Source organism: Pinus tabuliformis, chromosome 5_1 (assembly GCF_031772625.1).
Source record: "Pinus tabuliformis cultivar Carrire ecotype Pingquan chromosome 5_1, CPIR1, whole genome shotgun sequence".
In the NCBI taxonomy this organism is placed as follows: Eukaryota; Viridiplantae; Streptophyta; class Pinopsida; order Pinales; family Pinaceae; genus Pinus; species Pinus tabuliformis.
In genome coordinates this window covers 167,745,124-167,757,491 of record NC_142305.1, presented here as the reverse complement: position 1 = coordinate 167,757,491, position 12,368 = coordinate 167,745,124, and the positions used below count along the sequence as shown (strand labels likewise).

Here is a 12,368-nt window from a genome sequence, read left to right as displayed (position 1 = left end):
TCTTAAGCACTCCTCTCTTTAAGATGTTTTATGCACTAGTCTACAATCAACCCAGAGGTTGTCTCTAGGAGGCTTTCTATCTCCCTTGCAGTGCTCGTGATTCTGGTGCGATTTGAAGCGATAAATTTTTTGTTGTGCCATTATCAGGGAACGAATTCGAATATTTTTCCTCGTGTACGACAAAATTTTACATTTCTTCTGTTAGGTGAGCAAGGGATGTGTGGTTTGAATATCTCTCACCTTGTTGACTCCACTATCAATTTCATTATAAACACCCTATCGACTCCACTGTCTAGATATTAATTGTAAACACTCTATCGACTACATTTTTGAAGAAATGGAAGAGACAATCAAAGAGATGAAAAGATCAATAAAGAGCTCCATATATAGATTGATAAAACTAGAGTTAAAAAATATAAACCTTCAACGATAATATTCCACTTTTTCTGATGAAGAAAAAGAAGTCAGGGCACATGAAGAAGAGGAGGATGAGCTTGATGTAATGCTAAATGATGATGGGGTGGATGATTGTTGCAAGCAGTTCTTCGATTTCATAATGGCTCAGTTGCAGAAGAGAAGGTATCTTCGGTCATCTAGGAAGACATCGATGGGACATGACCAAAACGAAGGAACTTCCTTCGAAGAGCCTCTCAAGCCAGATAATAAGGGGAAGGGATTTTAGATCCAAATTTCTTTAAGCCTGAAGTCCTCAAAGAAGAGAAGTCACCCTCCCCTTCCTCGCCCATCTGTGAAGAAGGAAAACAAACAAGCAGTGTTTGTGGCTTCCCTAGCCAAGAGGATACTAGTCAAAAGACTGCTTGTGAAAAAGAGGCAGATGCAAGCTTTCCTTGTGAATTCCATGACCTTGTGGCTGAGTACATGAGCTTATTCTTAACCCATCAACAGAGGTTGTATTAATAACATGTGTCAAGTCCTTTATTTCAAGACCTTTCATGGTGCATGCTTGCTTTAATATTCATTTTTCACCAGTATGAAGGCATAAGGCCCAATACTCTAATGTTGGCCTGACTCCATTGGAGGGTTGAACTCACTTAGGTGAATTGAGCCCTGTGCATAAGTAGGAATGTATATAAATAAGCTCACTAGCTGAGAATTTACTTTCTAGTTGGTAGGATTTATTTTTCCGCATTATAGATGGCTGAGGAAATCCCTATGGAGATTTTCTGGTTGCAAAGTTCCATTATATATCTAACTACATGCCCAATGGTGAAGGATATTGGTCTACATGTTCTCAACACCTTGCTAGCTTTATTTGCCCAAAGTGCAGAAAAGAAGTAAAGTTTTAAGACATTTCCCAAGCCACTAAAGCTATCAAGGTCCAATTAGACTCTCTCCACTACATAATTATCACGATAATATTTCCAACGATATATAGAAGTCAAAAAATGGACTTCTAGATCAAAAGTTAGAGCAATTTGAAGATGGGGGTTTCTTTGCCTTGAAATGAAAGAGAGGAGTACATTGGAGGGCCCCAAGCATAGCAAATCCCACATTTTCACAATCCCGCATATCATCCATATCACATCCTGCATCCCACAGGTCCCGCAGTACTGCGATCTCACAATCTCACAATCCCACGGTCCTGCAACATCACGCAATATTGTTGATTTGCGATCTAGTGTAAAAGTGTTGGAGGAGGCCAAAAAGGATTTACAAAGGAAATGCATGAAAAAACCAAGGCTAAGCAGACCCATTCTCTCTCCTCCACGTCGTGGTACAGAAGGTGACGTGGCCACACGAGGGACACGTGTGTTATAGACATATTTGGGCATTGGAACCCTATTCACACAAGTCCATAAACCAAGGGCTTCTAAGCCCCTAAAAGTGTTTTTTCATATCCTAAAGGAACAAGGTCAGCTGATTACATCATTTCCCAGAAGTTCTCCTTGAAAGAACTGCTCTGAACTGGTCAAAACTGGACCATATAGACTGCTCCATGCTGAGGGTGCGATGCATCTCACCTATTACACATAGAGGGTGTGATGCATACTAAAAAGACCTCCTGTAGGGTGCGATGAGCGAGAGCAGACAAATGGCAGAGGCAGTTTGTTTGTGGAAACCTAGAGAATCTTCTAGAAACTGCTCATTTGACACTTGCCTCTCTGAATTTTCCCAAGGATGGGCACAAGATCATGAAATATCCAAGTGGAACCAAGAACTATTAGTGAAATGACACTAATAAAAATCCCAAAAGCTGACTCACACACCTGCAAATATCTATATATGGATCCCTCATTCTAGAGATCAGGGGGACTGGAATTTTGTATTTTGTAAGGAAGTGCTTTTGGTTTCTCTGTGAAGCATTGTATTGTTGGGTGATCTAGCTTTTCATGAGGTGAAGAGGGCTTTCATGCTGGGAGGATGGCGTTGGGTCAGAATGTTGGGTTGTAATCCTCTCTTCTACTACTTCTATCAATAAAGCTATTTGATTTTTCCTCCATATGCTTGTATATCTCTGAATCTTGTATTTTTCTATGCATTTGTATGGTTAATATACATTTGATCCTATAATTTTTATGGTTATAGATCTCTATGCTTTGATGGTATTATGCTGCTTTGACTCTACAGGTAATCTTTGAAGCGGGACAAGTGAGAAAAGAGTGGCGAAGCTCTATCAAAGGAGGGAGGAAACAAGCAAGGAGCCAATCAAAAGACTGAGGTTGGTACCAATCAAAAGACTGAGGTTGGTACTCTCTACTTCTCTCTCATCTATCTCTCACAAAGGAAGACACAAGTAACTTTAGTTTGGTTGTTTCTAAGATAGCTACCTGTCTTAGTGGGACTAGTGGCCAAACATTAGCAGTGACTACTCACCCATCAATAGCATCGCAAGCTCCTTCATTTCACCATCCAGCTCCAATACCTCTCTGACTTTGTTTGGCAAGTCAAAAAGTCCATCTAATATTGCCTCTCTACGTGATTGACTCTAAATTGAATCCTCTCCAACAGCCAGGGCCAACATAGCAATTACTACTATCTGACTTGTGTAAGCCTTAGTACTAGCAACACCAATCTCACACCCAGCGTTGATATGAACACCGCAGTGTGTTTTCCTTGCTATGGCACTACCCACAGTATTTGTAATTCCAACACACAATGCTCCTTTTCTCAAAGCATATTCTAATGCCAGCAGAGTATCTGCTGTTTCTCATGACTGACTGACAAATATTGTGGTATCTTCTCTATAAATTGGTCCTTGTCTATCTAGTAAATCGCTTGCAAGCTCCATTGTCACGGGGACACCAGAAAGCTCCTCAACAATCGATCTAGTTGCCAAGGAAGCATTATAGCTTGTACCACAACCAATGAAAATAATTCTCCTAGAAACAACCACCCACAGTCTTCTGGAAAAGAAAATGAGTTTTTAGTTGTTCACAATGGTATCATTACCAATTACATGGTTCTGAAGGAGACTCTACTCCGACATGGTTTTAAGTTTGAGTCAGATACTGACACAGAAGTTATTCCAAAGTTGGCAAAGTTCGTCTTTGACAGGCTATCAGAACAGAAGACGAATGATGGAGAAGGTAGTGAGAAGGTTCCCTTTAGCATTTCAGATATTCGTTCGATCACTTGCAGTGAGAGAACTTCTAGAAACTGTGTCTGTTGCGTCGGTACTGATTGTGACACCAGTGAAACTGGTTTAGTGCACCCATTGAGCTGAAGCATCCAGATGCTATCCGGTATCACATCCACGGGATTTAAATTGAGCGGTATTTGATCGTTCAATCGCAGAGCAAAAGAAAAGGTGCAGTTTCAAAAGGTGTATTGGATCAGAGGTGTCAAAACTATAAGTGCGGAAATTTCTTAATGGAGCGAAACCATTTCTGATTGTGGTATAATTATGGCTTGGAAGGGGTAGTTCGATTTGGAACAGAGGTTTTGAAATCCTCTTCAATTAATATCAATTTGTGAAACCTGTGTATGTATCGAACCTTGAATAAAAGGATTGAATCGAAAGCTCGATTCGAATCAATGTTAGAACCTCAGTTTGATGAGTCGGTCTCATGGAGGGCGCCATTGGTTTAAGGGGAATCTCACTGTTGGTGTGTAAAAAAGTTTGGGAAATTGCCAGGATTTGTAGTTTTTTGCTGAGATGTATTTTATATGCATTAGTCATAGTGTGATTCTGGGTTTGCAGGGATTTCCCTGCGTCATTTTTGGTATCAGAGCTTGGCTCTGGTAAATTGAAGAATGTTTGTTTTCTGAATGAAGACAGAAGGTTTTGTTGAAGAGCTAGAATTGCTCTAGGAAAGGGTTCAAGTTTTTTTTATTTAGTTAATCGCATGTGGTGAATGAATGTTGGATTGTGAAACTGATAAAGATGGCAGCACAGGTATGCAAATGTAGTTAAGGAAAGAAGCAAGATCAACAGGATCTTGAAGGTGAGTTTGTAGTCGATATTTAATTCTGGTTTGAAGAACTATTTGTGGGATTTGGTTGCAGGCATAGTGAAGAAAGTCTCAGCGGAAAGAACCAGATGCGTTCTTAAAAGCAGAAGTGGCAGTGAACCTGAAGATTCCAACCAGAGATTGGACAGAGAGGACAATTGAAGTGTCTTCGAAAGAGAGAGTGAGAGATTGCAGAAGCCTAGAGGGAGCAAAGGTGTTGCTCAGGAGAAGATTCCAGATAGGGAATCGTGCTTACCAAAAGACTGAGTGAGGAGAGCTTAGTGAGGTAAGATTGCAGTAAGGAGGACTTACTATTGCAGAGGCTTGATGCAGAGGTGCGAGGAGCTCATCGAAAGAGAGGAGCAGGAAATGACTACAGATAGTCATAGCAGAAGTTCACAAGGGAGCCACAGCAGAAAGGAAGATGCCAAAGCAAATGGCATGAGGATGAGTCAAGAAGAGTTTGACCGAGAGAAAGCTGAGATAGATTTCCAGATTGGAGTATTGATGAAGATGCTGCAGAAAAGTGTTTGGACCATGAGGAAAAGAGTAAAGTGGCCAAGGCTACGAGAAAGGAGAAATCAGCAAGTGAAGTCAGAGATAGTAGAAGAATTGAAAAAGATTGAGCAGATATTGAGTGCTCAAGAGGAATCAGAGAAACTCAGAGAAGCAGAGGTAGAATTGGAAGTTTCCATTTGCAAACCAGAACAAGGTGAAATGTTGGGAGAAGAGGATAATGAGAGGTTAGCTGAAGATCTCATGGACTACTGGCAGAGTTCAGAACAATTTGAAGATATGTTGACAAAGGAAGCAGATGAGGCAATGAAGCCTTGTGATTTTGATGCTCATAGTTTGTGTATGTTTGCAGGATATGCAGAGGATGATGGACAGCCTGATGAAATTGTCACAACCAGAAATGAAACTCTTGAGGTAAAGTATGATGAAGAATCCTTTTTAGAAGAAGAAGGCGTTGATCATTTGCAACAGAAGGAGTTCATAGATGAAATCCTGTTTGGTATGAAACAGTCAGATGATGTTGGTATAGATCAGCAGTCTAAAGACAATTACATGGTGGGACTACAAAAAGGTAAACCGATGAATTTTTTTAATGGAATTAATGAAAGATGCTTGTAATATGATGATGTAGAAAACAGGTCAACGCAGGAGGATTGCCAAGAAAAGAATGAAGCTGAGAAGGAAAATTGTGATGATCTACTGGAGAGATTTCACAAGGAGATAGAATTCTTGGAAAGATTACTCAAGGAACCCAAAGGAGAAACACAGCTTACAGAACCTGATGGAGGAAAAGGTGCGGAAGACAACATTACTAAATATGATGCTGAAATCAGAGAAATTGATCAGCGATTATATGAAGGTGAGATGAAAGATCAGAATCAACAAGGAGGTTATGTCCTCAAAGGCATAAAAGAGACAGAAATATTAACTCAGCAAGACGAAGGTGGAAGTAACCAGAAATTTGGAAGGAATGATCAGCTACATGAGAATGAATTTGAGGAAAGCATTAAATTGCAGAAGTATAGAAGCTGGCAGCAGAATGAAGAACTAGAAATTGGTCTGGTAGTACAAAGAAAGATAAGTGAAGATCAGAGATACAGATGGAGACTGAAGAAAAGGGTGAAGTGGAAGCTATTGCAACGCATGTTAAATGGCAAACTGATGAATGAGTTCAGGAAACTAGAACAAATTCGTATTGATTTGAAGTCACCGCAAGAAGAATCAGCGAAATCCGAAAGATCTATGATGGAGGAATGGTGCTTGAAGCATCAAAAGAAAATGGAAGGTATTGTATTTTGAAAACTAAAGGTTGTTTTGTGTTTGCAGGTCCTATCGATTTGAGGAAAGACAAACAATTGTTGAAGACTGTTGAAGAAATGGCTACTCATAGTCATATGCAGAATAAGGAGGATGGCAAAATAATTTTTTTTTTCAAGGGATACACTGAGTCATTGAAGATCATTGATATTGAAGAAAGCCAGAGTGCAGGAAGATTAAAGACAAATATTGCGAACAACGCAGTTAGTAAAGATGATACAGAACTTTTGAGAGAACTTCTAGATAAGATAGCAGATTTGTATAAGTCGAATCTTTTGATAAGGAAGCCAGCAAGGAATGAAGAATTGAAAATTAAAGTAAGTAAAACAGCAGCAAGGTATGTGAAAAGGACAGCAACAGATAGTGAGGCATTGCAGCACAAAAGCGAAAGACTTGAGGAACAAACAACAACAGCAGTAATCAAGAACAGACTATCAAATCAAGTATGGGATCCACGAGGACGCAAACCAGAAACGCATGATCAGGAGATCATGGTTAATTTAAACTTTGGGAGTCTGATGCAGGAGCATCTAGACCTAGCCAGCAATGTGGAGATTTGTCCACATGTTGTGGTTAAATCCAGTGAAATTTATTTACTGTTGGTCAAAAACAATTTACTGAGGTTGGATTCCTCAAATAATTTGTTATTGTAATAAATAGGAGATTAGCTTATTTTGGATTTTGAGATAGAGTTGTTAGTCTAGGTGTGCTTCGAAAACAACGGAATAGAAGAATCCCGTTCTTTCTTGGAAAAATAGGAAACTCTGTTAGATAATTTAGGAGAATAAATAGAGGAAAATTGTAATGAACTCAGGGGATTTCTTTTTAGATTGATGAGAGTTTGTGTGTCGCTGGGAGGAGAAGAGTGATACTGGTGTGTGTATAGTTTTGAGTGTGGAGCGAAAAGCTCAGATTGTAGAGGAGACTGTGTAAGTTAAATTAGATAAAGAGTTTATTTCTATGTAATAGAAGCAAAGGCGAAACTCTGTTTGTTACTCTGATATGAATAAGATTAGTGTTTGTATATATGATGAATTCGTGAGAATGGATGTATTTGCTTTTCTGTGTGTAAAAATCTCTTGAAGTGTGTTGAATTACCGATTTTTGCTTGCTGAAACAATTATCATGTGTCGCGATCACAATTATCGGAAGTGTCTCATTGACAAGTGCTAGAGGGCCATGCTTCATTTCACCAGCAAGAATTCCTTCACTGTGCATAAGCGCCACTTCTTTTACTTTCAAGGCACCCTCCAAATGTTGTGGCATAGTTATATCCACGGCCAAACATTAGCAGTGACTGCTCACCCATCAATAGCATCGCAAGCTCCTTCATTTCACCATCTAGCTTCAATACCTCTCTGACTTTGTTTGGCAAGTCAAAAAGTCCATCTAATATTGCCTCTCTACGCGATTGACTCAAAATTGAATCCTCTCCAATAGCCAGGGCCAACATAGCAATTACTACTATCTGACTTGTGTAAGCCTTAGTACTAGCAACACCAATCTCACACCCAACATTGATATGAACACCGCAGTGTGTTTTCCTTGCTATGGCACTACCCACAGTATTTGTAATTCCAACACACAATGCTCCTTTTCTCAAAGCATATTCTAATGCCAGCAGAGTATATGTTGTTTCTCCTGACTGACTGACAAATACTGCGGTATCTTCTCTATAAATTGGTCCTTGTCTATCTAGTAAATCGCTTGCAAGATCCATTGCCACGGGGACACCAGAAAGCTCCTCAACAATCGATCTAGTTGCCAAGGCAGCATTATAGCTTGTACCACAACCAATGAAAATAATTCTCCTAGAAACGGCCACCCACAGTCTTCTGGAAAAGAAAATGAGTTTTTGGTTGTTCACAATGGTATCATTACCAATTACATGGTTCTCAAGGAGACTCTACTCCGACATGGTTTTAAGTTTGAGTGAGATACAGACACAGAAGTTATTCCAAAGTTGGCAAAGTTTGTCTTTAACAGGCTATCAGAACAAAAGACGAATGATGGAGAAGGTAGTGAGAAGGTTCCCTTTAGCATTTCGGATATTCGTTCGATCACTTGCAGTGAGAGAACTTCTAGAAACTGCGTCTGTTGCGTCGGTACTGATTGTGACACCAGTGAAACTGGTTTAGTGCACCCATTGAGCTGAAGCATCGAGATGCTATTCGGTATCAGATCCACGGGATTTAAATTGAGCGGTGTTCGATCGTTCAATCGCAGAGCAAAAGAAAAGGCGCAGTTTCAAAAGGTGTATTGGATCAGAGGTGTCAAAACTATAAGTGCGGCAATTTCTTAATGGAGCGAAACCATTTCTGATTGTGGTATAATTATGGCTTGGAAGGGGTAGTTCGATTTGGAACAGAGGTTTTGAAATCCTCTTCAATTAATATCAATTTGTGAAACCTGTGTATGTATCGAACCTTGAATAAAAGGATTGAATCGAAAGCTCGATTCGAATCAATGTTAGAACCTCAGTTTGATGAGTCGGTCTCATGGAGGGCGCCATTGGTTTAAGGGGAATCTCACTGTTGGTGTGTAAAATTGTTTGGGAAATTGCCAGGATTTGTAGTTTTTTGCTGAGATGTATTTTATATGCATTAGTCATAGTGTGATTCTGAGTTTGCAGGGATTTCCCTGCGTCACTCAACCGTAGCCCCACCAGTGCACTGGAAAATATGACTCCTTATGAAGCTTGGTATGGAAAAAGGCCTAATGTTAATCATTTCAAAGTTTTTGGTTGTTTGGCTTATGTGCATGTACCTGATCAGAATAGAAAAAAGTTAGATGCAAAGAGTGAGTTATGTATTTTTATTGGGTATAGTGAGACAAGCAAGGCTTATAAATTGTATAATCCTCTAACTAACAAGCTTATTGTCTCAAGAGAAGTAATTTTTGATGAAGGGGGAGTTTATGGTCATCAAAAAGGCCATGTTGAGAAGACAAAATCTGTTTTGAATGATGATATAATTGTTGATAATGATCATGAGCAGCCAACTAATGTTTATGTAACTAGTGGCTTAACTCCACCAAGCAGCCCTTCATCAATTTCTTCAACAACAAGTTCAAGTCCAACTTCTTCTCCAAGTTCTACAAGGAAGGTAAGAAGATTGAGTGATATTTATGAGAGGAGTGCAAATCAAGCACATGAAGAAAGCCCAATAGGTGGGATAGTCAATTTTGGTTTATTATCCAAGGCTGAATTTGAACCATCATGTTTTGAAGATGCATGTACTAATGAGGTTTGGATGCAAGCCATGCAAGAAGAGATGGATTCCATTCAAAGGAATGACACTTGGAAGTTGAAAAAGCTTCCACATGACAAGAAAAAGATTGGCACCAAATGGGTCTATAAGACTAAATTTAATAGTGATGGGAGTGTTGAAAGACACAAAGCAAGATTAGTTGCTAAAGGATTCACACAGAAGTATGGAATTGATTATGAAGAGACATTTGCACCAGTAGCAAGACAGGAGACCATTAGAATGTTGATTTCATTAGCAGCTCATAAAAAGTGGAGCATACATCATATGGATGTGAAAAGTGCCTTCTTGAATGGGTACTTAGAAGAGGAAGTATATGTGGAGCAGCCACAAGGTTTTGAAGTGGAAGGAAAGGAGAATAATGTCTACAAGTTGAAGAAGGCTTTGTATGGCCTTAAGCAAGCACCAAGAGCATGGTATGCAAGGATTGATGGATACTTTTAGGAAAATGGCTTCCAGAGAAGTAAGAATGATCCTACCCTTTACTACAAACAAGAAGGTACTGATATTTTAATCATAAGTTTGTATGTTGATGATCTATAGTATATGGGTAGTAGTTCTAAGATGAATGATAAATTCAAAGCTTCTATGATGAATGAATTTGAGATGAAAGATCTAGGCATCATGAAATATTTTCTAGGAATGGAGGTTTATCAAAGTAAGGATGAGATTTTCATTTGTCAGAAAAAGTATGCACAGGATATGCTAAATAAATTTGATATGCTTGATGGTGCTGATTTAGTTGATGAGAAAACTTACAGAAGTATTATGGGGAGCTTGATATTTCTAACCCACACAAGCCCTGATATTACATATTCAGTTTCACTTGTTTCAAGATATATTACAAATCCATCTGAAATACATATGAAGGCAGCCAAGAGGATTTTAAGGTATGTGAAAGGCACTCTAAATTTTGGTATTCATTACTACTCTTCTGAAAAGTTCAATCTTGTTGGATTTAGTGATTCAGATTGGGTAGGTGGTCTTGATGACCGTAAGTCCACATCTGGACATTGTTTCTCTTTTGGTTCTGGTTTAATTACATGGAGCTCAAAAAAGCAAAGCATTGTTGCCCTCTCATCTATAGAAGCGGAGTATGTTGCAGTTACTTCAGTAGGTACACAAGCTCTTTGGCTCATAAAAATTTTGGAAGAAATTAGAGAAAAAAAAGTTCAGCCTACAGTGATTTATTGTGATAATGTAAGTGCCATCAAGTTAGCAAAGAATCCAGTTCATCACAGCAGGACAAAGCATTTTGACCTGAAATATCACTTCATTAGAGATTTGGTGCAGAAGAAGGATATTGAATTGAAGCATATAAAGACTTAGCATCAACTAGCAGATATCTTCACCAAAGCAGTTGCAAAAGATCAGTTTTTAGCACTATGAGATAAGATAGTAAATCCTCATTAATGATTAAGGGGGAGTGTTGGGAATAATGCTTAATTAGTTATGTAAATTTCTATTTAGTGTTCTCTGCAAAAATAAGGCAGCAAATTGTTAGTTGCAGTAGTGCTGGAAATTAGCGGTGATGTCAGTAGATTTGTTTCAGAGTAGATTTTAGTAATAGTTGAGTAGATTTTAGTAATAGTTTTGCTATATAAGAATGTAGTTAATAACTGAATTAATATATGAGATTTGCAGCATTTTTTAGCTCACACAATAGCTGTGTTTTTTAATTGTTTTATTTTTTTTATGTATTTTTCTTCATAGTACTGTTGGCTTCTCAATTGGTTTGAAATAATTCATTTCATATTCTACAATAATCCAAATATGAATCATTGATCTCTGTAATAAGATATTCAATATGTCCTAAATTATGGAAGAGAGTAGTTCTTGGCCCTTCTAAATCTATTTGCCCCAAACAATTTCTACTTGGGAACAAGTATTTGGCATGTCTCAATTCTAAACTCACAAAGAAGTTAGCTTTTGTAAATATATCTCTATGTGGCCAAATGAAATTTTAACAAAAAATTTGTGCTCTTAATTTGATAAATTTGTTCATTCTAATAAAATTTATTTAATGGCCTTCAAAAAAATAGAATGCCCCACCTTAAATTAATCAAAATGCATCCTTAATACTTGTGTTTCTAATTCCTTTACCAAATTGTCAAATTGTGAGATAGTTATTGAGTGAAGGACAATTTGGGAGAAATGTTGTTGGATGCTTAATAAGGAAAATTTGTCACGTGCAGGGATTGGGTCCTTTTCTTCTCATGAGTCCTATCAATAGGTATATCTTGAAGTTCACTATGCTATTAAAACTACCCCTTTCTCACATTAATTCACATTTTTTGTTATAATATGCTTCGTAAGAAGAGTAAAAGGTGTTTGTCATAGTATGTGATATAATGTGATTAAATTGCAGGAAAAATAGGCATTTTTTAGGCATTTACTATGCAAGGGTTGGATGAAGAGAACCACGAGGGAATTTAGGGAGGCTTGTCCACCTCCTTAACTCTCTAACTCACCTTGATATCAAGGGAGATACAATCAGATACCCTTTTGTATAAATAAATGACGTGAAAGGCTCATTAGGATTTGAATTTTTTATTTAGCTAGGAGTAGCTATTGAGCTCAGGGCTTGACATTGTCATTGTTAAATTTCATGTGATCTATGAGACTACTATTTTCCAATAATGATAAGTTAGTTATTAAGTTGCATCTGAGCTAGTTTTAGAGGGATGAAATCCTTAGCTTTGGACCCAACCTATAGGCTTTGTACCTCTTTGTATTTACGTATTTTTCTTATTTTAAATCATTTAATGTCTTTATTTTATTGCAGTAGATGTTAAACTATAAAAACGTGTTATTAAAGGCATCCTTACCACCTCTTTTGTGGGAGAATGCTTGGAAA

At 38.2% G+C, this 12,368-nt stretch overlaps 1 pseudogene; it reads right to left on the bottom strand.

Annotated features, from left to right (window-relative positions):
- Positions 1-7,452: 7,452 nt before the first annotated feature.
- Positions 7,453-7,965, bottom strand: LOC149163957 (glutamine--fructose-6-phosphate aminotransferase [isomerizing] 1 pseudogene; annotated as a pseudogene).
- Positions 7,966-12,368: the final 4,403 nt, after the last annotated feature.